General features: G+C 35.8%; 1 pseudogene; it reads right to left on the bottom strand.

Annotated features, from left to right (window-relative positions):
• Positions 1-324: 324 nt before the first annotated feature.
• Positions 325-1,212, bottom strand: LOC131808404 (large ribosomal subunit protein uL10-like; annotated as a pseudogene).
• Positions 1,213-11,228: the final 10,016 nt, after the last annotated feature.

The following is an 11,228-nucleotide window of genomic DNA, read 5'->3' as shown; positions in this document are numbered from 1 at the left end:
AGGGGAGCCTGCTTCTTTCTCTGCCTAATGCTTCCTCTGCTTATGCTCTCTCTCTGACAAAACAACAACAACAACAAAAAATTCTACTTCCTTTTGGCCTTCAAGACTTCTTTTTCTTTTTTTAAAGAACTAAAATATTTCTTTATTTTAAATCTTTTACTTACTTGTGTAATACAATGATCACTGATCACTTTAAGACTTTATTTATTTAGTTATTTGTCAGAGAGACAGAGAGAGAGGGAACACAAACAGGGGGAGTGGGAGAAGGAGACGCAGGTCTCCTGCCGAACAGGGGCCTGAGGAAGATTGGTTGCTTTTCGGTGATTAGTGAAAGAGACCAAATCCCTTATCCTTGTCTGACTCCTCTGACTCTTCCTTTGCTTCAGCCTTGGTTGGGGCTGCAGCAGCAGGGGCGGCACTGGTGGTAGTGGCCACAGGAACAGCAGCCACAAATGCTAATGGATCAGCCAAAAAAGTCTTGACCTTTTCAGCAGTAGGAAGGTGCAGTCAGTTGCCACAGACAGAGCCTGGACCTGCTGATATGATGGTAGAATGGGGCACTGATGCAATGGTCAGGTAACCTGTCTGCAGACATACACTGGCAAACTTGGGAATATTTTCCATGAAGCAAGAATGCAGTTTCCTCTGTGATGTCAAGGACTTCAGGGCTGTAGATGCTGCCATTGTCAAACACCTACTGGATGGTTATCCCAAAGGAGAAGGCAGAGATGGAGATGTTTAGCATGGTAAGCACTATGATTTTGCCTGCTCCCACTTTGTCTCTGTGTTAAACGTTTGCACATCACTCAGGATTTCAATGGTGCCCCTGGAGATTTTAGTGGTGATACCTAAAGCCTGGAAGAAGGAGGTCTTCTTGAGCCCCAGACCAGTGTTCTGAGCTGACACAAAGACTTTACATGGAGCTTTGGCACAAGCACAGGTGACAGCTGGCAACTTATTGGCCAGCAGCATGTCCCTGATTTCAGTGAAGTCCTTCTCGGTGCATGTAAAGCCCACATTCCTCCTTATGTGAGGCAATAGTTTTCTCCAGAGCAGGCTGGTTCTCCATATGCCTTCAGATGGCCTTGTCTATCATGGTGCTCTTGCCATCGGCCCCACAGCCTTCCCATGGAGGGCCATATGGATCTGCTGCATCTGCTTGGAACCAATTTTGCCTGTTCCCACAATGAAGCATTTTGGTTATTCACCTAAAAGTCAGATGGTCTCAGAGCATCTGGGTGGCTTAGTTGAGCATCTTCCTGTGGCTCAGATCATGATCTCAGGGTCCTAGGATCGAGCTCCATGTTGGGCTTCTTGCTCAGTGGGGAGTCTGCTTCTCCCTGTCACCCTCACTCTGTGCTCTCAATCTCTCAAAAAATTAATAAAATGTTTATATATATATATATTTATATATGTATGTACACACACACACACACACACACACACACACATAAAATTAGAAGATCTCAAGCAAGTATTGGGACTTCTGGATCACCCTATCTTCCCTGGGTATCATGGTGGTGCATCAGGGATTACCATGCAGGGTTTAAAGACAATATCACTTTCACAAGGATATGTGGAAAGAGGAAAGGCAAATTTTTATAACTACCGGAGAGTGGAAGTCTAGGCATTTGTTGGTGTGAGTAAAGGTGGGGCCACATTTTTTTCTGTGCTGTTTGGATAAAGTAGCTGTTTTCTAAGTTTTTGTTTGTTTGTTTTAAATCTTGCTAGACTGTCCCTTTTATAAGCCTTTTAAAACCAAACAGGAGCAAACTTTTGTTAGGGCTTTTATTGTCTGTGCCCATTGACATTTACAAGTTACTAGCTTTTGTAACACCAAGTCTGCAATATATAAAGAGAAAAGAAAACCCACAGACTTCAGCATTGTTATTTCCTGGATGCCGAGTTTCCTTGCCAGTCTGCCTTCTTCTCTCCAGTGTTTTTTTACTGTAGTTAGTAGAAAGAGTAGAGAATTTCTTCTCCACTTTTTAGGAGAAAGAAGTCTTTGCTTATTCCTTTTAATTTTGTTACCAAGGTTTTAAGTGATTAATTTCTAAGTCATCTGGATTATATCTTTAACTGTCTGGTTTCCTGGCTGCTATTATTTTGGTTTTTTAGGTTACACTGCATTTTGAAATTCTTGTATTTCTGGTGATGTACTTTTGATGCCACAACTTACGTATTATAGATTGAAAGATAAATAAATGTGTATATGTGTGCATGTGTGTGTGTGTGTGTCCCTCTTCCCCAAATTGTGTTGATTCAATTGTCTTATAGCTCTCTGATGCAGAAGAAAACTCTGTCATCAATATGTATATATGTACTTATATATGTATATGGTTCAGTGTGAATTGGATATGTGTCTGTCCTTCCAAAAATACTTAGAAAATTTTATTTGTTTTCTTTATTCATGACATTCAAGACTTCCTACAGGAATAGTATAAAGTTGAGATGCTCTCTGTATTTATGTTGCATGGTAGATTTCAAGCTATCTTATCTCCAGATTCAAGTGTTCATTTACCCCAGAAAAATTCATTTTATTACTTCTTTTTTTTTAAAAATTAAGACTGGGGTGATTTATTAATCTTGTTTTTTTTTTTTTAATTTATTTTATCACTTCTTGATCATTGATTTTCATTTTGTTCTTGACTTCAGTCTGTACTGCAAATTGTATTTTAGGGTATATTCCATGTGCCTTCTTTGCTCTCATAATTTATATTCTCTTTTTCTTTTTTCTTACGTATTTTGTGAAACATTTCTTAAAATGGACATTTAATTTACTCATGTGGGTTTCTATAATATCCAATATTCTGTACACTCCCTCCATTACAGGTTTTACATCCATTATCATGTTTTTCTTCTGAGGTGAAAATTTGTTTCTGTGAACAGCTGGCACAAGAATTCCTCTTAGAGAGAAAACTCTTTTGAAAAATATTTTGTGTATGTGTGAGAAGCTAAGGGAATGCTCAGGAAACAGGAATGATTGCTGAATTGTAATTTGTGAGAGGCGCAGTGGAGAGAATCAAGGAGGTTATGGATAATTCTGAGACACTCATCATGGCTTTCTGGTGGGGCTCTAGCACATTTTCAGCATACAGATGTTTGATTAATCAATTTTATTAATTTTTGTCTGTTTGTTTGAAAAACGGAAGGACTAAGTGTCCTGTTTTATGCTAAGGCCGATGTGTTAGGGCCAGTAAATAATGTAAGACACAGGAGAATGTAGTCTTCTTAGTGTTAGCATAGATCCTTGGGAAACCCTTGGACTTCCAAGAGCTATGGAATTGATGGGGAGAGGAGAACAATCAGATGCAGAAGAAATTCCAGGCCATTTTTCGAAGACTTAAAAGCCAGAAATGGACCAATACAGAGGAAGACTATGTGGAGAGAGAGGGTGACGATGACCATGAACAAGGAGAAAGTCCTCAGAAGAAATAACCTAGCCAACACCTTGATCTTTGACTTCTAGTTATCCAGAATTGTGAGAAGACAGATTTCTGTGAAAGCCACTTCCTAGCCTCCCTAGCCTCTTCAACAAAAGGTGATGGTGTTGTTCCCATCTAAGATATAGGTGATGATTTTTGTTTGTTTTTTCCTGGTTCTCCATTCTTTTGGCTCACTATAGTTGCCTGTTTACTTTTAGTTTCAGTGTTTTTGTTTTTGTTTTTAATCTTGCTACATCACTGCACTTAATGCTTCATTGAAATTTCAGAAAGGTCATTTTACAGATTGGGTTTATTTTGGTTTTAATCAGTTATACACAAAAGAAATGGGAAGCAAAACGTTTATATTCACTCTGATTTTCTTTTCCAATTCAGAGACCCTCTAACCTGAAGAGTCTTAACTTAGGGAGCTAGGCAATCATAGCAGAAAGCATGGCATTGTTCCATCTCCATTTTGATTGTATTGGTAGAATTTGATTAGGACCTTGCTTCTATTCTCTCAGAGGCTCATTTAACCCTACTTATTAGAGAAACAAAAAAACCCCCAAACCTCTTTACCTCGAAAGTCCAGCCTCCTTAACTACATGCAAGGAGCAATATATGCCAACCCAGGATTGTTTCAGGCATCTGTGACCTTCCCCAAGGCTGCAGTTGTATCAAGATTTATACCTCCCATCTTTTCCAGTGACTTTTCATTCCCAATCCCAGACATTCTAAAATAAGAGTGCATATCTGTTGGAATCTGCTTCACATACTTGAGGGCAAGAGTTGTCTTGAACTGGTGAATGGTGAGTTCTTGACTTATGATCTGGTCTAATTGTTTCTGTATTTTTTCTTGCCTTAAGTCCTCAAAGTTTCTTACATATTATTATCCATCAGAAAGTATGTGGGAATATTGACATTTTAAAAGCTTTTCTTTTGAATTAACTTAATTATGCCTCTAAGCCCTCATTCTACCAGGCTGATAGAAAATTTAATCTCAGAAATTCTTATATTTTCATGATTACCATACATCCAAACATCACCTTTAGAGACACAAGATCTTCCTGGACTTTGTTGTGTGCTGTAATAGTGAGGGCTTTGCCAACAAGATACTATGCATCCATACACCCATTAGCCGTGAAAAAGTCCACTGGGTGAATGCATACAGTGGAGCCAATTACAAGTCAAATAGTGCCTCTACTAGTAGTTGTGCCCACATTGTATGTTATATAACTTCTTTTGCCTCAGTTTTTTCATCTGTCAAGTGTAAATTCTATTAGGTGATCTCAGAATGTTTTTGTGAGGATTAAATGAATAAATGCAGGTGAAGTTCTCCAAAAGTGCCTCACACACAGCAAGCTCTAGACATGTGTTTGATACTGTGTTCCCTTTAGGTCTTGCCTTCTTCCTGGGTACTATGGTTTCTCAAGGACATAGATTAGTCAGCCCCCTTTTCAACTGCAGTCTTTCCCTTCTAGTTGCTTCTAAATTCTCCTTTCCCTTCCATTTCCCTCAAAATCCTAGGAATCCTCTTTGCTAAGCTTAAAATTACACAAAAGGAAAAGATGCACTTTTAACTTTTATCTGGTCACCCAAAATCCATGCCAAAAAAAAGCTAAATCCCAGCTATTTTCTGGATATAGAAGGAGAAGGGTATATCTACAGAAAACATATAAATATTATCCTGCCACACATGATCTAAGCCTTTGATCATTTCACCTGGAATGTTGGAGAGAACTAGAATTTGAAGTCTATTTGTTTAAGCCTTTTTCTTTGTGAAAAGATTTCAAGGTTGTCTGGGTTTTAAAATCTGCTAACTGGAGTCCTATAGAATTTATGATTTCTTCAGAATTATAGAGAAATTACTTTTACTATATATATTAACATAATATTAATAAAATTATAGTAATAAAATTATAGTAATACAGAATTGAAAAGGGGGCATATTCCTTTGGGTGCCACCTATAAGGAAATAAAGTATATAACCTATTTACACAAAACTAAAAAGACATACATCAAGCTTTTCACTTTGGGTTTACCTATTCATTATTAAATGTATCTATAATTTCATATTACTTGTGATTTTTTATTACTTGTGATTTTTTATTAATAGTGCTTATATAGTTATATAATTATATAGTTATATAAAGTTTGACATTTGAGCTTACTCCATGGATTTCAGGTTCAAATCGTACTTAGAATTGATTTCTAGGAAGCATGTAATTGTTTTTATTCCAGTTGGATAGGGATCTAAAATAATTATTTTTATTTGGTATCAATATTTTATGTCCATGCTTTACAACTATACAAACTGGTTTTGTGCCCATATTTTAATTTGCAATGAATATATGTAAATATATATCTATACACAACACATATTTTTGTGTTCATGGTTTTATTTTACAAATGAATGCGTACATGTATATTTTATATATTTATAAAAACAGTTATGAATGAATAAATCATGGGAATAAAAGGGACACCATGGGAATATAGTCAATGATATAATAACATTGCACAGTGACAAATGGTAGCTATACTTGTGAACAGAACATAATGTATAGCAAAGTTGAATCAATATATTGTAGACCAGGTAATAAAGTCATTTTGTGTATCAACTGCATTCAAATAAAAAATTTTTAAACTTATGTATACATAATTTTATAAATATAAATATACAAAGAAAAGTATGTATATGGATTTACATATAAATAGTATATTTATATAATGTATATATAAAACATTTCAGCAATTTTCAAAAATTATATTTGAATATCTAATATTTGTTTTTGGTGCCCTAGAGTAACCAAATTTCAAAAGAAAACAGTCTCCAAAGTTAAAATAATTTAACATATTGATATACATAATATATTTAAATCATATATCATGTTATTCTAAAATTGATATGTTAATTTTATTAATATAATACATATATCAGTATAACCAATTATTGATATAAATTATAAAGTACATTAATGATGAATATAAATTATAAAGGGTATTGATTTATAATTAATATAAAAACTATCATATGACAAACTGTTTTATAGGAAGTACTGAATATAAAAACACAGTTTCTTCCTTTTTTTTTTTTTCTTTGAAGATTTCATTTAGTTATTTGACAGAGAGATAGCACAAGTAGGCAGAGTGGCAGGCGGAGGGAGAGGGAGAAACAGGCTCTCCAGTGAACAGGGAGCCCGACATGGGGCTCCATGCCAGGACCATGGGATCATGACCTGAGCCAAAGGCAGATGCATAACTGACTGAGCCACCCAGGCGTCCCAAAAGCACAATTTCAAAATATTAATTAATCTTAATTTTTGTTAGCAACCTTTTTTTTTTTTTTTTTTTTAAGAGAGAGAGCACAAGGCAGGGTTATAGGGAGAGAGAAAGAGAGAGAGAGAATCTTAAGTGCAGAGCCCAATGTGGGGCTTAATCTTAAGACCCTGAGATCATGACTTGAGCTGAAATCAGGAGGTACAACCTTAATCAACTGAGCCACATAGGTAGGCATTGTGGGCAACATTCTCAATTACAGATGTAAACCTAATAGTTTTTGTTTAGTATTACCCATGCATATATTTTTGGAAGAATACATTATTCTGACAATTTTGTGCTGTTCAAAATTTTTTCTGTAACTTCTTAACCATCATAGATGTTGGCAGATTAACAAGAGCACTGGGAGATGTGGTAAGCACCTAAGTTATAAAAGCTCAGAGCCCGCTTAGATTTATTACGTGGTTTGTAACTTTCAGGCACAGTATCTTCAAAATAGCAATGGATTCTGCAAAGTAATTCTATTCTGAATGTTATATATGAAGAACAAATAGACCTATTATTCTTAAAATACCTGTCTAAAAGATACCATTGCTAGAAACTAGAAAACAGAAGGAAGGTTTTTCAGGTTTCTAAACAAAAATAAAGAGGAAGTGTTTCAACAAGCCATACACTGGTATGGTTCTGTGATCATTCAACTCACCTACATCAAGTTACAAATGAATAAAAGTTGCAGGTATTCAATTTGTGCATTGCATATTTCCCACTCCTCAGTAAGTTATATTTTGTTTTAACTTCAGGTATCATAATAATTCATTAATTGAAATGATACTAATTTGAAATGTATTTTAAGTGATTATTATATTATTAAAAACAATGTATGACATACTTCTACACTTCTGTAATCAAAATGTTTTGTGCACACCAATCAATATCATTTTTGAAAATCTCATCCTATTAGAAGGTTTATTTAGAAAATGCAATAAAAATTGCATTGATTAAAATAGTGAAAAAGTAATTTTAAAAATACTTTGATATCTGAGTAATAATCCATTGTGTGTATATACTGCATCTTCTTCATCCATTCATTGGTCGATAGACACTTGGGCTCTTTCCATAATTTGGCTGTTGTCAATAATTCTGCTACAAACATTGCGGTACATGTATCCCATCAAATTAGTATTTTTGTATTTTGGGGTTAATACCTAGTAGTGCAATTGCTGGATTGCAGTATAGTTTTATTTTTTTAACTTTTTGAGGAACCTCCAAACTATGTAAGGGTCCCCCTTTCTCTGCATCCTCTCCAACAACTGTTGTTTCCTGTGTTGTTAATATTAGTCATTCTGAAAGGTGTGAGATGATCTCTCATTGTGGTTTTGATTTGTATTTCCCTGATGATGAGTGATGTGTCTGTTAGCCATCTGTATCTATTCTCTGGAAAAATGTTCTATTCATATCTTCTGCCCATTTTTACCTGGAATATTTATTTTCAGAATATTCCTCAGTCATAAAAAAGAATAAAATCTTGCCATTTGCAATGATGTGGATGGAGCTAGAGAGTATTAAGCTAAGTGAAGTAAGTCAGAGACAAAGACAAATAAATACCACATGATTTCACTCATATGTGGAATTTAAGGAACAAAACAAACAAGCAAAGGGGAGAAAAGAGAGAGAGGCAAACCAAGAAACAGACTTTTTTTTTTTTTTTAAAGATTTTATTTATTTATCAGAGAGAGAGTGGGAGAGAGCGAGCACAGGCAGACAGAATGGCAGGCAGAGGCAGAGGGAGAAGCAGGCTCCCCGCTGAGCAAGGAGCCCGATGTGGGACTTGATCCCAGGACGCTGGGATCATGACCCGAGCAGAAGGCAGCTGCTTAACCAACTGAGCCACCCAGGCGTCCCAAGAAACAGACTTTTAACTATAGAGAACAAACTGATAATTACCAGAAGGAAAGTAGGTAAAGGGGTGGGTTAAACAAGTGACAGGGATAAAGGAGTGCACTTGTGATGAGCACTGGGTATTGCATGTTAATGAAGAATCTCTAAATTCTACTCCTGAAACTAATATCACACTGTGTGTTAACTAACTGGAATTTAAATAAAAACTTGGTAAAAATACTGTAAAAACAGTAATTGATGAATATAAGTATAAAACATCACATTTTGCAAATGCTTTTGTATAAACTGTCTTAATTATTGCCTCTGAGAACAGCCCCATCAATTCATTCAGACGTGTCATATTTTTATTGATAGAAAGGAAATTAAACAATGGAAACAATGATAATGATAATATGTTGTGTATAGGTAAAGAACTTTTGTAAAAAATATTTTATTTGATCACCCTATCTATGTGATGCAAGCAAGGATTTTGATATTCATTTTTAAAGTGGGAAAGCCAAAAGCATGATGTTTAAGGAAGCTTTGTATCATAGAGCTCTCTGTGATGATGGGAATGTCTACACTTGTGCAGCCCAATTCAGTAGCCACTAGACTCATATAGCTATTGAACACTTAAAATGTTTAATATGAACGAGGAGTGAAATATTTAAGTTTTTAGAGATTTATTTATTTATTTGAGAGAGAGAGCAGGAGAAGGGGCAGAGGAGAGAGTCTCAAGCTGACTCAGCACTAAAGCAGAGCCTGTCACAGAGCTTAATCTCTTAACCCTAAGATTATGACCTGAGCTGAAACCAAAAGTTGGATTCTGACTGACCGTGCCACCCAGATGCCCCAATTTAATTTTAATTTTGGCAATTTGAATCATAATGGCTCACAGTGTTTCCATTTATATAGTGCTTTTCTTATTTACCTTTGTGGTGTATGTATATGTGAGAAATGGAGCTAGATTTGACTTGTACCTTCTGAGTCCTTCTGTGATACTGACCATATTATGGAGCTAGTGAAGTACCTTGCCTAATTCCCAATTTATGGGGAAGCAGAGATTAGAAAGCACATTTGGATGGACATGTCTTCTAATTGCTAAGCAATTCAATTGCAGAAGAATATAAGAATATAAACTGTTGACTAGCCACTGAATCTAATGAAATAATGTATTTTGTCATTTGAAAATGTTTATGTCTAGAATCACACATATTTCAAACTGAAGGAAGATTTGCCTACTCATCACTAAAGTTGACTCGTTAAACCAGGCATTAGCAAAATCCAACGATGATAAATAATTCAGCCTAGGATTTACAGAGAATTTAGTGGCATTTAAGATTAATGAAACTGGCTGATCATGTTTTGTGGTTGACCAATGTAGAGTTCTGGGAATTAGTAAGGACTGGATTTTCTCTTATGAGATTCTCTTGTGAGAGTCCAAATGTTGCTTCACAGCCCCAGAGTTCATTCAGAAACTAGAAATAGGGCACCTGGGTGGCTCAGTGGGTTAAAGCCTCTGCCTTCAGCTCAGGTCATGATCTCTTCCTACTTTGATTGAACTCTTGAGGGGCCCCAAGTCCCAGAAAACCCAGCCAAGTTAAGCCCAGATTCTTGACCCACTTAAATTGTAAAATTATAGTTTTTTTTAAGTCATTAAATTTGAGGATGTTTTGCTACATCAAAATAGGAAATTACCATACAGCAAATGCCATTGAGTGAGACCAAAAAAAAAAAAAAGGCAGAGGGATGCTAAAGGATTATGCGAAATTTCAAAGAAAGGAACAATCTCTGAGGGTAAGGAGACAGGCAGAAATAATCCCTAAAAGGTAGAACTCAGCATGTTCCTAATGTTAGTAATTACTGATGTTCAGAATAATATTTTGGGGGAGGAAAATAAAAACCAACTACATTTATTTTAAACACATTTTGTCATAGCTTCCAGCATCACCATGGACTGGTCTACACTATTTCTTCCTCAGAGCGAACTAGCTCTCAATTTAGCTGATGAGATTATTTTTAAATCTACATATAATATGTGTATTTGGAGTTTTGAAGCTGTGGAATGAGAAGGAGTGGAAAGAATCAAAGCAGTTTTCTCAATCATTAGTAGAGATATCTATTTCTATTTTTTTTTTTAAGATTTTATTTATTTATTTGACAGAGATCACAAGTAGGCAGTGAGCCAGGCAGAGAGAGAGGGAGGAAGCAGGCTCCCTGCTAAGCAGAGATCCCGATGTGGGACTCAATCTCAGGACCCTGAGACCATGACCTGAGCCGAAGGCAGAGGCTTTAACCCACTGAGCCACCTAGGCACCCCTCAACTTTAAATTTTTTAAGGAACCATCATATTGTTTTCCACAGTAGCTGAATAATTTTATATTCCCATAAACAGTTTACAAGAGTTCCAATTTGTCCCTATCCTCACCAACACTTCTATTTTCTCTTTTTGCTTTTCTTTTGGGTAGTAGCTATCCTAATGAGTATGAGATGGTATCTCATTGTGGTATCTCATCACAGTGAGATGGTATCTCATTGTGTTTTCTTAATGATTAGGGATGCTGAGCATCTTTTCATGTGCTTTTGGCCGTTTTTATATCTTCTTCAGAGAAATATTTATTCAAGTCCTTTGCCAATTTTTTTTTAAAG

This window comes from Mustela lutreola, chromosome 9, assembly GCF_030435805.1.
Source record: "Mustela lutreola isolate mMusLut2 chromosome 9, mMusLut2.pri, whole genome shotgun sequence".
NCBI classification, from domain to species: Eukaryota; Metazoa; Chordata; class Mammalia; order Carnivora; family Mustelidae; genus Mustela; species Mustela lutreola.
The sequence above is the reverse complement of the archived record's forward strand: the minus strand, read 5'-3'. Positions and strand labels throughout refer to the sequence as shown.